This window comes from Rhodnius prolixus, unplaced genomic scaffold (assembly GCF_049639745.1).
Source record: "Rhodnius prolixus isolate KJV_2025 unplaced genomic scaffold, Rpr scaffold_1, whole genome shotgun sequence".
Lineage (NCBI taxonomy): Eukaryota > Metazoa > Arthropoda > Insecta > Hemiptera > Reduviidae > Rhodnius > Rhodnius prolixus.
The window spans coordinates 59,268,089-59,277,994 of record NW_027411581.1 but is presented as its reverse complement, the minus strand read 5'-3'; the positions used below and the strand labels follow the sequence as shown (position 1 = coordinate 59,277,994).

Here is a 9,906-nt window from a genome sequence, read left to right as displayed (position 1 = left end):
TTGAGTACAATGTGTACAAAAAGTTTACAGAAAATCATTGAAACTATTTTTGGAAAAACAAATCGCTAGAAAAACTAAAATAACTATTCAGCTGAAGTGAACAACAATTTGTTTAGTGTAATACAGCAGTGTTGCCATTAAAGGTGGATTTTGCAAGAGAGAAATATTTGTTGGCTGTACAACAAATGCTTTTTTTTATTCGTTCTTTTTCTTTTTTAAACTAAACACCCATTGGCCATTAATTATTAGATTTGTAGCACTCAATCCAGCAAGGCTAAAATACGACTCTATGTGGTAAATGCAACATATTACAGGTGTACCAATGTTAATTTACACAATAATGTACGTACTAGATTGCTATATCATTATCGATTCTTGTTTCTCTAAAACACGATTTTGCTATTAAGTTTACTTTAAGTAAACAAATTATTTATTAATTAATGAAACTTTTTTTAAAAAAATTATTTTAATCTATTGAGCAAACAAAGAAAAAAACTATTGTGATTCACTGGCTCGATTTTCTCTATATTCTCGATATTCCCAACTTATATTCTTCCTATTTCTCCGAATATTAAAACATATTTCCTTCTTCCCCCTTCAGAATGTCTTAAAAAGAATTTTCTTAGATATAATTACGCGCATTTTTTTTTTTTTTTAATTTATTTGTAAAGTTACACCAGCGCTAGACACGCTCTAAGTAACAATGACAATAGCTGACATCGAACTAACTAATTGAGGGGAGAAGCTACCCAGCGATAACACTCCCTAACTCATCTCCTAGGATTAGCTACTCTCTTCAGAAGAGAGAAAATCAAGAGGCCACTGGCGTTTTAATCGCCTGGGAGGATGATCTGGATGGTGATGAGATGATAAATGGCAGCGGACAAGAGGATTGGAATGAGAGTGCAAGTTCTGGATGAAAACTTTTATAGCGAGTTCGTGCAACCAAGACTTACAAACGGAATTTCCAAGTCTGGGTGGATAGTCCAGATTCGAAACGTAAAATGGAGCCGTTAACGATAGTGCGGAGAATTTTAGACTGAAGAGATTGAATTCTTTGAAGATTGAAGCGTTTCGTTGAACCCCACAGTTCAATACCATACGTCCAGGCGGGTTTTAGTACAGAATTGTAAATCAGTCGTTTGTTATTAAGTGAAAGTTTTGAACGTTGGTCTAGTAGTCTTTTAAGTAGTCGATAACGCCTGTTAACTCCAGTTCGTTTAAGTGGTGTGTGCGGGTAATTATGCAAATAAAATTTAAAGTGTACCCAAATTTGAAATAATTTGACTTACAGACCGAGAGAATATTCATATTCTATATAAACAAGTATTTTCCGGTCAAAAAATTACGATCACCATCCTTCCGCGCCCCAGAAGTGAGAAGAAACGATAGAACCAAGATTCTTAGAACATCTGAAGACAATTTGGAAACTCTTGCAATCCCAAGGGAGTTATTTTGATGTTCACCTAGATGGCACTATCACTACACTCTCGGCTACAATATAGTTGTTTATTTACACTTTCTCTGGGTAACACTGACCGAGCTCGACACACTTTCCGCTTAAATATTTTAAAATGATTTTTTTTTTATTCATTGTGTTATTTTATAGTTCTATATCAACATTTAAATTACTGGAAATAGCACAGATATTCAATCAATGAAATTGCTTTCATTCATTCAAGTAATGTTTCTTAGAATTACGATATTTTTTTTTGTATTCTCCCTCTTTCTCACTTTTTCCTTCAATTATCTCGTTGTAATTTTTTTTTTTGGAAAATTGTTCCACCAAATCGCACTTCCGGCAAAGTAAAGAAGCGACCCAAACGGAAACTCCAAGCTAGAGCTTTCTGCGAAATGTTTACTTTAAAGAATGCTGTACCCTCTTTCTCAATCAAATATATTTCATACTTGGGACTCCTAAAATCACAATATATTTCCGATAAAACCATAATGTTGAACATTTGACGCAACTTCAATTTTTTTTTTTTTTTTTTTTAACTGAAACGATAGAGAAAGTAAAATATGGCTCATCTGGTCAAGAAGTATATTTGTACTGAAACTATTATCAGAAAGAAAGAAGCCTAAATTCGCCTCAACCACCTCAGAATCTCCTTAAAATTAGAGGGATGGCAAAAAGGGGGTAATTAAAAGAAAGAACGCTAACAGCAGCCTTAAAAAAATTTACATTTTAGGGGAACTAATTTTCTAAAATATCCACTAAAATTGCATAATTTTGCTTGGTAGCACCCATGTAGCTTTACACAATCGCCAGTAAAAATAAAAATAAATAAAAGTTGAAAAATAAAATAATATTAACTTGAGATTCAAAAATAAAATGTTCGAAAATAATGAATACTTAACAGCTAATTCTAATAATATTATGAATAATATTGTAGAATAACTAATAATATAAATATAAATTGATTATTGGAAAGAGAAAAATCCTTAGAAAACTTTTAAGGTTGTAAACAGACCATTTCTTATAATTTGATTATATAGACACCAAGTTCTACAATAGTGGGGGAACAATACAACACAATTGTTGTATTACATGTTAGGTTAGTTTTGTCTAGTAATGTGTGGTCTTATATCTTGTGTGAATTTACCGTTAAGGATGTTTAGTTTCTGTCTTTTTTTACTTATTAACAATATAAATATGGTATTATTGTACTGATAATCATTATTGGCATCATTTTCTCTTTATAAGGTTCAGGTAATACTTAAGAATTAAAAAGAAATAAAAAAAATCATGTCTATTCTTTGATTAGAGTAATAATCAGTAAAACTAATCAATATATGCAAAGCATGCTTCTTACCTTTTAGTTTCTGAAGAGACGGGGCCTCCCTGGATGTTGTTTGATACCAGAGCACAAACACGCCTAAAACACTGATACACTACACTCACAAGTAAAAAAACGTGCACCTGAAACAAGAAGACGAAAGTAATGTATTAGATGTTTCAAAGTTTAAAAATGGAAGCATTTATTTATTTTACTTTCTCTTACTTCTGTAAGACAATTTTGATCACCAGTTAAACAGTTCGTGATTATTATTGTGCTCATGCAAGATCAACAACTTTAGTACTTGTTTTGATTCAATTTAAATTTCTAGTTCTGTTGGTAACACTTTAAAGCTACTTTGCGCATGCCCGAAAAAAAATTTTTAAAGACATTTTTTTGGAAACCTACCAACAGTAGACAAAGTGGCCTACTGCGCATGTTCCGTACTTAGTTTGTTCTGAGACTGATCGAAAATAATTTTAAGGTTAGTTTGTGTTGTTAAATTTTTGAATTCTAAAACAATCATTGCGCAAGCTCTGAATAATCACAATCAGTCAGAAGTTCTGGTGCATCAAACCTAATGTGTTATCTTTTAAAATCTTTTATTCTTACTTTTCATTTCTATTTACACAGATGGATTCCGTGGATTATTTTGTGAAACTAGAGTCCAGAGTACACACACACCAACACAAGACACTGACACCACACTCGCAGAAAAGGATGCGCACCTGTAACGGAAAAAGTAATATTTAGAGACTTAGTTATAGAATAATAGAATATATTATTAGGCTTTACTAAACTTAAAATAGAATAATTTTCCTCTTATATTTTGTTCTACTTTCATTTACTGCTCTAAGAAAAAACAATTTGTAATGGAATTTGTTATTTCTCACAGTAAATATTTGTTTAAGAGTTCTTTTTAGGAATTGGCAATGCAAAGTGTCTCAAAATATGTAGAGAAAATCCTATATTTTGGGCAATATGGTTGAGGACTAGAAGGTTCCTTATCTAAACATCTTTCACATGGCTTTTATCAATTCTTGAACCACAATTTTGAACAGGAATTTAGATTTGTATTGACAGGAATCAAGGATTTTGGTGGGAGAAGATAAAATCCCTTCTGAACTAGAAGATCTAATGAGTCTATGAGAGGTGCTAGCCTAGCTCTTATAGATATTAAAATAAAAGACTTGAAAGTATGAGGTGGGTCAATATGACCCGACGCGACGGCTGGAGGGTTAAGTACCAGGTATGTACCTTGCTTGTAAATGTCTACAAGCATAACTGCAAATGTGTGCGGGATTGTTGGCGGATGAGCTAGAGTTTGAAACTACCTTTAAGGGCCTCATTCAATTTGGGGGGTACCAGTGTAAGGCTTGAACACCCTCAGGAATGCCTAAAGATCCCTAAAGAATGACTAATCCACTTCTTAAGGTGATTGTAGACATGGGCACTTTGTGGGCACACTTCTATGTGAACAAAGAAATTCAGCATTCCGTTTAATGGACTCTTTGTTTTTGAATAGTACTGAAACGCCTTTCCCTTACCGCTGTTTAAGTAATTACAAACTTAAATTTTCTTGAAACTGAGACATTTTTACTAAAAAGTTAGTTGTACTTCAATATAATGCATGATTGCTTTAATAAACTATTTCCTGAAAAAAGGGCACTTGCTTTTCAGATGATTTTATTCAAGTTTAGGATTTAGGTTATATGTGATCTAATCCTAATTAATGATTAATAGGGGGTCAAGTCTATGTCTTACAGCAAAATGGCGCTGAAGAGGATGCTGTTATCACCCTTGAGGACAATTACTGAAGGCTAACATTGACTTTTAAGAAGTTTCAATTGATATTTTTGTATTAGATCTGAATTGAGTAATCTAGTTTATTCTCTCCTTTTTTCAGATGAACATTTCATCCATTGAAGACAGGAGGAATTCGACAGAAAGCTCACTCTGTGAAACGGCATCTTTCACAGTCTAACATTGGGATTCAAATTAAAACGAAGACACTAATCAGGAAATCTGTAACAAGTGCTTTAATTTCATTTAACTTAATGCAGTGATAAAAGAAAAAGTGGCACTATTAATGCTATCATTGAGTGAAGTGATTGAAAAGTGTGAAGTGGGGAAAACTAAGAAGTAAATCAGCAAGGAATATTCGTAAAAAATAGTAAAGGTACGTTTTTAATAACTAAATTCCTAATTCAGTATTATAATAAATATGATAGATGTGAAAATTCACGCTCCACCCACCACAAGCAAAGTAATTAATTATGTCAGAACTGGATTAATTAAGTGTAAATTAGTATTAATAGCATCCACCTTTGTTGTATTCAATGGTGGTAAAATAATTTGCAATTTCATCCCCCTGGGTTGGATAAAAAGGAAAAAGTGGTTGCCACATAACTCATCAAGGTAATACTGAATGGAATACCCTACCGCCGCGAAGTTCTTTACAAATTAGAGAGGAAAAAGGAACTAGAATGCGGGAAGTAGATAGGAAATGGGCCGGATTAAGAAGAAACTTCCATTGCATGTTTTGGATGGGTTAACTTATCATGATTGTCAGTATCGAAGGATCATCTTGATGGTGGATGACCCATGTGATCGTTTCAGGGCGTTGAGTACAAAGCTTTTCTTGACCTATCAAAACGTGACCTTCAAAGAGCATGGTACTAATGTACCAATTGCCCCCTGGATACTTGCAGAGAAACAGTCGTCTGGGTATGACATTTGACAAATACAACTAATGCCTCTCATACACTAGTTGATTGCCCCAATTTAAAGTGTACACATTTATTAATGGACACAATTTTGGTAATGCTTTTAAAAGTGGATAAATTTTGACAAATTCACACCCGGGCCTCCCTAAAAACATATTCTGTTTTAGAAATTCTGAACAGAACGGATGAATGAATCAATCTAATATTTATTTAGTTCTCCTTAAGTAATATAAAGGAGAGTGCTTATTGAATCGTTTTTGAGTTAAGCTCTGGCCTAGGGTTTGAAGTCCAGAAGAGTTAGTATTGTGGATTCTTCAATTTAATCCAAAATGATTTGATGTAAAAACTATATTGATATAACTTCAAAAGAAATAGTCTTTAAAAACTGTAGAAAGTACTATACAATGATGAATCTAGCTGCATTTCAGTGTCAAGTTTAAAATAATTTTTGCCCAGATAAAAAAGTTTTAAGTAAAAGTGATAAAGCTCCAAGATCATGAAGTTACATTTGCAAAATAAATTAAGGCCTTTTCAAAAGAAACAGCAAAAACGAGCATATTAATCTCTTAAATTGATATTTCCCTTTTAAAAAATTTAATCTATAACTTCCTTTGTGCATTTTAATTTAACCTAAATGTTATACTGCCTGGGCATCTATTTACCATACCTAAAGAATCCTTTTTTCCAAAAGGAAAAACTTTCTTATCCGAGAAAATTTAATTTTATAAATTTTACATAAAAATTCTTTACTTCCATTTACATCAAATAACACTAAGAGAAAGTTGAAAAAAGATATTTAAACCAAATAAATTTTGGAAGCCATCATATATTTTAAAAAATTCAGCTTCCCAGTTTTAATTACAATAGATTTAAAATGATTAGAAAACTAATTATAGTATTCAATGCCCATGTTATTCGTTTATTTTCTTTTTCAGAAATTATAAATGTAAATTATTCAATAAAATCTGCATTTCTTTAACTTTTGAATTCATATCAAGAAAGTTAACTCAACGCCATATTGGTTTTTTGACCAAGTAGCCAAATTTCATTTACTTTTTTCGAATAATAATCAGTGTTCAAAGTTAATTATTGTTGCATAATTTTGATATTTGAAGTCAACTTAATAAAATACATATACAATTTTATCTATTTTCATCAATTAATCCAATTAATTAATTATGGATAAAAAACTTACGTATCAGACATATTATCTCAGTACGACATCAAATTATTCACTGAAAAAGAAGTGGGGGGCGACAAGCCACAAAAAATTATAATATAATTTGATGATTTTTTAAAAAATTTTGGTCAAAACTAAATAATAAATAGAAGTATTAATTATAGTAATGTTTTTTTAAAATAATATTTCAATAATTTAATAAAAACTTTTAAAAATAAAAAAAATTAATATTCGGAAATTGAAAAAAATAGAATTACAAAAATTGAAGGTTATTTTTAAATACTTAGGTATATATTATTAATAAGTTTTTTTCTGTTTCTTTTTTTATACAAAAATAATTAATTTTTAATAATAAATAATTGTATAAATGTTACTAGGTTGTGCCCTGAAAAGGCGCCATTTGTTGAAGGCAACTACTTACAGCTTCCATTGGACTGTATTTTCAATTGTAAGTACTTAAGTTATTTTATTGTAAAAACTCATTTTCCTAAAATTATTGTTATAAATAACTATAGTTTTCTAATTTAATACTGATCTTGGACATTTTAATTGTAACTGTTGTTTTCCAGTTGAATTTTTATGTTTTGCTCTTTTTCAATAAATTAGTTATTTCATTACCTAGTTTTATGATATCTAAATATTTTTATGGAAATAACAGCAGCTTTTCATTATTACAAATTACTATTCTGAAATTAATCAGGCTTTGATTTTTTTCCTTTCTTTAGTAATAATCATTTTTCAGATGACTCATTTCTGAGCACATATTACTTAATGCTTAATTTATATGCATTATCTTTGAATGATGATTTTTTTTTCTCTCTCTCTCTCTTGTACAGAATCCTTTGTGCACCTGTTCAGTGTAACGAGAAGATTCAGTGTTATCTTCATCAGAACTACAAAAGTCAGGAAGTGGGTAAGTCACGAATTAAATTAATAGAAATAGAAAAGAAATTTATTATTCTGGGACAATTGTCCCCTAAGAATAAATACAGGAACAAATAGAGGCCTTAACAGTTTGGCCTGTGATTATACAGAAATTAAATAAATAAATAAGTATTTACAAAAGTGAAAATATAATAAGTGAAAATGAAAGTAAAAATAAAATAATAAAACAGCAGAAATTAAGGAAATAAATTAAAACAATTAGAATTTCGGAGGAAGCTGGATAGAAAGTAGATAACTGAATAGACGGGATTTAAAGATGGATAGGGTAGGAGTATGGCGGACAGATGATGGCAAGGAGTTCCAGAGAGAGGTAGCACGTATTAGGAAGGACTTGTCAAAGGATGAGGTACGGTGAGAGGGAAGATAGAGATCGGATGAGCGAGATCTAGTGTTACGGGAATGGATGGAGGATTTAAACTTAAGGAGTTGAAAAATATAGGAAGGCCTTTGAGACTGGATGACTTGAAAAAGGAAAGAAGCCAAAAAATATTGGCGGCGATAGACAGGAGAAAAGCCACTTCAACTCATCGTAGCAGTGCGAAATGCGAGAGTCTCTGGAAATGCTGAAAATAAATCTTATGAAGCAGTTCATGAGGCGCTTAAGCTTAGCTTCAATATCACCAGAAAGACCGCCATACACTACACAGGGGGGTCTTAATTGGAAAAAGGTGACGGGAACTATTAAACCGCTTAAGGATATAGATGGAACGACGAGAGATTTGGGAAACATGGTTTTTCCAGGATAGGTTTTGATCGAAAGTGATACCAAGATTTTTCACAGAGGAACAATATTTTATTGGGGTATTGTAAAGGAAAAGATTAGGAAGAGGAGCCAATGATTTAAGGAGTGGGTTGGAGCCAGTAACTATAGCTTTGGTCTTTTCTACATTCAGGGTAAGCTTATTGTTCGTGGCCCATGCTGAGATATTATTGAGGTCTTCTTGAAGTTTAAATACAGCTTCAAACAAATCCGACGGGGAAAAGGATAGGTAAATCTGAAAATCATCAGCATAGAGGTGATACTGGGAATGAGAGATGGAAAGAGGAAGGTCATTGATGTAAATTGAGAAGAGGGTGGGAGATAGGGAAGAACCTTGAGGTACACCGCGTGACAAAGGAAGAAGTGAAGAAGGATTACTATCGGGAGTGACAACGAATTGGGAACGATTAGACAGGAAGGATTGGAACCAACGGAAGATGCTATTGGAAAAAGAGAGGGATTGTAGTTTAGATAGCAGGATATGATGGTCAACGGTATCAAAGGCTTTGGAGAAGTCTAGGAGTATAAGGATGGTAAGTTTTTGGTCGTCAATAGCCGTCTGCAAGTCATGGGTAATTTTAAATGAAAAGTTACTAATAATGTTTGAGTTTTAGAAGGTATATTTCAAATTCCAGGTGCATAGAAATTATGCCCATCAATTGGAGTTTAAGCTCAAAGTTTGTTTTGTAATTCTTTCTCTTTAGTAGACTGAACAAATGATAAAACTTCTAAAACATTTATTTATCTTACCATGATGAATTCTTCAACTTAGTTTTGAACCTACAAAGGTAGTTTTAAAAAATTTAGAGTTTTGGTGAACAGAGAGGTTATGTTAGAAGAGATGCTTTGAATTAAGTTGAAATGATGAATGAACTAGTTTTGTGATATTTGGGCAAAATAACTAAACAATTTTTGTACTCCCTTATCTAAGAGACTCATGCTGTTACGATTTACATTCTTGATTTCTTATTATTAATCATCTTTAATTGCTCTTTTGGGATATTAGTTATTTCAGGTCAGTTGACCAGACCGTTATGATAGAAACTTATAAGTGACCTTTTTTATTTTAATTGCCTTCTCTTGTCTCACCTACAGATGCGACTCCATACAGCTTGGGCTGTTCCCTTATTCTGCCTGACGGTCTGCAACTATCTGCTTTTTTAATCTCATGCAGTATCTAAATTAGCACTTTAAAGAAGCGGCCATATGAAATCTCTTTACCTTCTATAAGGTGTGATGTGATAAATTCTTTGGTCAGGTTCACAATTTGTAACAGTTTTCGGGATCAAATAATATGTAGGCAATTTCTCTATTTTATCGCCAGACCACTTACGATTGCGTTGTTCGACCAAGTTGTTTTTTTTCCTTTGTCCCCACTGTTGCAAATGTTCTTCTCTTATAAAGCTAATATTCGACCCCAATTGGAAGTAGTTTTGTTCTTAGTTGTCAGTTCCTTAATATTTGTGGCAGAGAACTCATCGCCTAGATGCGTCGAGCTTATCTAGACTCTTAGGA

The 9,906-nt window shown here is 32.2% G+C and overlaps 1 long non-coding RNA gene across 10 annotated transcripts in view; it reads left to right on the top strand.

Annotated features, from left to right (window-relative positions):
* Window positions 1–3,275: 3,275 nt before the first annotated feature.
* LOC141450009 (uncharacterized) overlaps window positions 3,276–9,906 on the top strand; it is a 51,512-nt gene continuing 44,881 nt past the window's right edge. For all 10 annotated transcript variants that reach the window (XR_012455860.1, XR_012455865.1, XR_012455862.1 and 7 more), the window contains exons 1-4: window positions 3,276–3,522; window positions 4,687–4,959; window positions 7,064–7,134; window positions 7,523–7,599. This is a non-coding gene — a long non-coding RNA (uncharacterized lncRNA). The remainder of the gene's footprint in view (window positions 3,523–4,686; window positions 4,960–7,063; window positions 7,135–7,522; window positions 7,600–9,906) is intronic.